The sequence below is a fragment of the Nelumbo nucifera genome, chromosome 4 (genome assembly GCF_055504915.1).
Source record: "Nelumbo nucifera cultivar China Antique chromosome 4, China Antique-T2T, whole genome shotgun sequence".
Classification (NCBI taxonomy): domain Eukaryota; kingdom Viridiplantae; phylum Streptophyta; class Magnoliopsida; order Proteales; family Nelumbonaceae; genus Nelumbo; species Nelumbo nucifera.
In genome coordinates this window covers 68,748,231-68,753,604 of record NC_142652.1, presented here as the reverse complement: position 1 = coordinate 68,753,604, position 5,374 = coordinate 68,748,231, and the positions used below count along the sequence as shown (strand labels likewise).

Here is a 5,374-nt window from a genome sequence, read left to right as displayed (position 1 = left end):
AATCTCTTGCACCCGATCTTAATTGATGTTTGGATTAGATTAGGACTGATGTTTGTAAGGCCTGAAAGGTCCAAAAAGAGCTTCATATTTTAGATTGTAATATACTGGCATTCAGATCTGAATCCAAGTTGCTTACAGTATAAACATTGTAGACCTGATTTCAGGTTTCTGCAATCCCTTCACATGAGCCACTCAGGCTTGGATGTCCATTTCTAAATTTAAAGTTTTTGTTGGCCAACTTTGATTTCTAATAAAGTTACAAATATAAAGTGTAGGTGGTTTGATATGAGATCTGATTTGAAATATCTTTGGACTGAGTTTTGTTCTGTAAAACTGCTAACATCAGATCTGAATTGCAGCAGTTAACAATACCAAACATTGCATACCTGATTTTCAGGTCTTAGCAAGTGTTTGATATGCATAAGCTATACAGGTTTGGGCTTCAATTGTAGAGCTTAAAATCCTTAAACCAAGCCTAACTCAGGACTGGTTTCAGTTTATTTCAGGTCCTCTTAATATATTTTTCAGATCAGATCTGATATCAGCCCTAAAGCATCTCAGATCTGATTCCAGCCTTAATGGATGTATATTGCAGTGTATACCAATGAGTGTGTAGGAGATATATAGCTCAGATCTGAATTATTATTTGTTAATTTTCTCTGGGCTAACAATACCAAAGACTTGTAGATCTGAACTCAATTGAATTGGATCTGAATTCAGATGCTACAATCGATGGATGTAGATAAAGGAACATTGAATAAGATGTTGGTTCAGATCTGCTTTTAGTATAATCGACATCATTTATTTAAGTTAGGATGTAGGTTTTTGTATTCCAATAATTCACTTTACATTTTCATTTGTAATAGGATTAGTTATTTATTTTCTTTTGTGAATATTGGCCTTTTTATTGCTTTGACTTTTACAGTTTATGACAAGCAGACCTAAACTGGAAGAGATCCTTTACGACCCGGAGATTGAACGGACTCTCCATGTCCGTTTGAGAGCTGCTAGGCAAGTCAGACAAGAAGCACAAGAAATGGCTGAACAAAGAACTATGATGGATTATGCCAAGCCCATCCTCACCGGGACTGCCTCCAACATTATCAGGCCAACTATTGCTGCCAATAACTTCGAAATTAAACTGACCATAATCCAAATGATACAAAATACGGCTCAATTTTGTGGTATGACCCATGAGGATCCGAATGCCCATATTGCTAACTTCTTGGAAATCTGTGACACCTTCAAACACAATGGGGTAAGTGATGATGCCATCCGACTGAGGTTATTCCCATTTTCTTTAAAGGATAAAGCCAAGGCTTGGTTGAACTCATTACCGATAGGATATATAGCCACGTGGGATGAAATGGCTAGCCGATTCCTCTCTAAATATTCCCCCTCCTCTAAAATTGCAAAAATGAGGAATGATATTACTACCTTTTTCCAGCAAGAGGGGGAATCTCTCTATGAGTCATGGGAACATTACAAGGAGCTACTAAGGAGGGTTCCTCACCATGGCCTTCCGATTTGGCCGTAGGTGCAAACTTTTTATAATGGTCTGACTGATTCAAACAAGACCATCTTAAATGCAGCAGCTAGGGGCTCCATAAACAATAAGACTTCCGAGGTTGCCCATGCACTCATCGAGGAGATGGCAGCCAATAACTACCAATGTCATTCAGAAAGGACACCAGTTAGAAAGCAGCATGGCATTCATAATGTGGATACATACACAACTCTCTCTGCACAAATAGGAGCACTTAGTAAAAAATTTGATGAGATGCAGATGGCAGCTATGCATGTATAGTATGATAAGTGTGGGGGAGGCCATAATAGCACTGAATGCCAAGTTGGCAATTAATCTTTTCAGTCCAAAGAACAAGTAGACTTTGTTGGCAACTTTACAAGACAGCCAGGAAATCAGTACCATCATGCCCATAACCCCAGATAGAGAGGCCACCTGAATCAGCCATGGCAGAATCAACATGCACTTAAGCTTTTCCACCAAAACTTCCATCAGCCGGAACCGAAATCTAACTTGGAGGAGCTGATGACCAAGTTTATAGCTAGTGCGGAAACTAGATTTTAGAATAACGAAACATCGATAAGGAACTTGGAAACTCAGGTTGGGCAGTTGGCACAGATGATTTCAGAAAGGGTTCCGGGTACCTTACCAAGCAACACTGTGGTCAACCCAAGAGAACAAGAGGCTGTTGGGAGAATCCCCAATTCAGATGCCTAGTCATAAACTGTCTTACTTGCTTTCTGTTTTTCTTTTTCATTCGTAACATTTAAGTTTAGTTAGTTTTCTTCGAATTTAATTGAATAAAGCTACTGATCTCCCCCCTAGTTGCAGTGATTTCTAGCAGAAGAAGCTCCCCACCGACAGCCTATTGCAGAATTTAAGAATGATCTTCAGGGAAGTCCTTTAAACACCTCCTATTACTTGATGATGCTCTTGTTGGTTTTATTGTTACTCCTTATCACTAGGAACATTGAGGACAATGTTCATCTTAAGTGCGGGGGAGTGAGCCCGAGGCTAGGGTATGGGGGCTGAAACCATGCACCTCATTCACCCCAACACACATATGCAGGCAATGACATAACAAAAAAAGACTGGAACCCCTCAAGTTCATTACTATTTATTTGATGATTTTTAAGAAGGAATTTAATGAGTTGAGGGAGATTGATGTACTCGCTAAGTTTTTATTCTTGTGAATAACCCAATTTGATATATGCATGAGAAAATGGGAGCTGAATATGCCTTTCAGCATGACTAGCCCTAACTATCTTCATGTGTATGGAAGCCCTTGATTTTATGGTTAATGGTCAAGAGAGCTAGTGCACATCTGAAGTGCTGATTCTTGAGGTTCAATAATTGCAAAGAAGGATAAAAGCCCAAATTGACTCCGCTATTTTGAGCTGAATAGTAAAATTAGCAGCTCAGAACATGAGTCCTATTTACCTACCTCAAGCAAGTGACCAGTGTGAGATGGAGCATAAGATGCACTCACACAAAAAAAAAAAAGAGAAAAAGAGAGAGAAAAGTGTGTGAGATGGAGCATAAAATGCACTCACACCGAAAAAAAAAGAAGAAAAGGGTGACATGAAGCATAAGATGCACTCACCCTTAGAAATAAGTAATTGTAGTGACAGCTGAGGTTCAAAGGGGCGCTCTAAAGTTGAACTCTCATTAAGATTTAGTTACAGATGTGAAACTTAGTGAAATTTGATTATTAACCTTGACAATTAAGGAGTTGATTTATATATGAATTAGGAGTGAAGGGTAGACTATGATGAAATTCATATTCTCCTTTCCTTGGATCTTATACATATGTTAAATGGTAATTTACAAGAATAAGAGCTGAGCACTTACAAAAGTTCCCCGACTACTCAATGCATTTCTATCTTAAAAAGTTCACCAGGTAAATGGTGAGAACAGAAGGGGGGAATGTTCAGTTTATGGCTGATGTCTTTGCTTGAGGACAAGAAAAAGCTTAAGTGTGGGGGTATTTGATGAACCTATAATTTATTTATAATTTTTGAGGACTTTAGCATGGATTTTTATGCCGATTTTATTAATTTTTGCCTTAATTTAGCTTAATGCTAAGAATAAGTTTCAACGGTAATTAATCCAAGAAAAGGAAGGAAAAAGGCAAGGAAAGAAGGTTTAAAAAGACCAAATTCAGCCCAGCCCGGTTGTGGAAGCAAGAGAGAGCACTTCGGCCCAAGAAGAGCAAGTGGATTCCTTGAGAAACCAAGAAAATAAAGCCTAGCTAAGAGTAGAATTCAGCCCAGCAAAGAAGGCCCATTCTTAGCCCAAAAGAACAGCTCAAAACATAGTTATCATGTGCTAAGAGAGAGCCTAAGTGTAGCCCAAATAGCAGCCTTTAGGAGGCTTCCAAGAGAGCTCTAGAAAGTTCAAGAAAGGGGTGTAATACATCCCATTCTAGAGGCTTCAAGAAGGGGCAAGAGCCCCCTTGAAAAACTATATAAGGAGGCCTCTAGGAGGGGGGGAGAGGTGTTCAATTGCTTGAGAGGAAGGCTCTCCCACTCTTAGAGGTTCGACCACCTTGAGAGAAGAGAAGAGAAGAGAAGAAGGCTAGGCGCAAGGAAGAAGAAGAAGAAGGGCTGAAGGAAGTTCAAGTCAAGCAAGCAAGAAGAAGAAGGTGAGTTTGAAATTGGGGGTTTGTGACCCTTGGGCCTTGGGCCAAGCCATCTTATAAAAACCCAGGGACTGTGGGCATGTGCAAGATTAGCCCATCAGGTAATATCCCAAATGGCCTTATACTTAACCTCTCAACCCATAATGATGAAGCACTGCCCGACAAGAGATGACCTCTCCCTTGGCTGTTGCTACACTCTCTACTCACATGGATCTCGAGAATTAAAACCATTTGCAAACATTTTGAAACTGTACATATCTGTATATCATATATAAATTTTGCAAAACAAAATTCCAACAATTGAAATCAACTGCCGGTAATTTGGTTTCCATCAGAGAGAGTGCATTCTCGATCATTACCTTTGTCCGACAAAGGGGCTGATCCCGTCACTATGATCACCCTCTCAGATGAATTCTCAGACTGTCCCAAAATACCCAGGTTTAGACCCCCGCTAAGGATCTCACTGATTGGCATATCAAAGACAGCCTAATCCGACACCTAGTGCAATACCATAATTGGGTCTAGGGGTCGGATGTAATTTTCCAATTTTAACCATCTATCTTAAAGGTCCAGGGCAATACTAGAAATCTGGTCCGGTTCAAGGGTTCAATTAATCCTACACTGCATGTGCCTTGGGTCTTACCCTGCGACTGAGACAAGCCACCCCAAAGTTGGTAGCACACCAGTGTCAGCCTTGGCAGGATAAATCTCCCCAAACTTATCCAATGGCTGTGAACATTCAAAACCAACATAAGCCTCATTAAATGTTCAGTTTTAGGGTCTTACACAGAAGCACACCACTCAAAATGAATCAAACATGTACTTCATTTATTTACATTAAATATCAAAAAAACATCAAAATTGATTGAAGCTAAGGGCATACAAAAACTGTCCAACAGCTCCCACTTGTACCTAGGTCAAATCTGGTACAAGCCGGAGTTCCATACTTTCCACGTGTTTCTCAAACACCTTTTGTGTGAGTGGCTTAGTTAATGGGTCTGCCACATTATCCGCTGATGCTACCTTCTGAATCAGGATGTCCCCTCTACCAACGATCTCCCGTAGTACATGGTACTTCCTCTCGATGTGCTTTGACTTCGAGTGGGCCCGAGGCTCCTTAGCCTGGGTGATGGCTCCATTGTTGTCACACAACAACGGGATGGGTGATGTGCTAGACGGAACCACTCGTAATTCGTGAATGAACTTCT

General features: G+C 40.3%; 1 non-coding gene across 1 annotated transcript; it reads right to left on the bottom strand.

Moving 5' to 3' along the window:
- Positions 1-1,414: 1,414 nt before the first annotated feature.
- LOC148800676 (small nucleolar RNA R71) lies at positions 1,415-1,521 on the bottom strand. The gene has a single exon (XR_016071084.1). It is a non-coding gene; the product is annotated as a small nucleolar RNA R71 (small nucleolar RNA).
- Between the last annotated feature and the right edge of the window lie 3,853 nt (positions 1,522-5,374).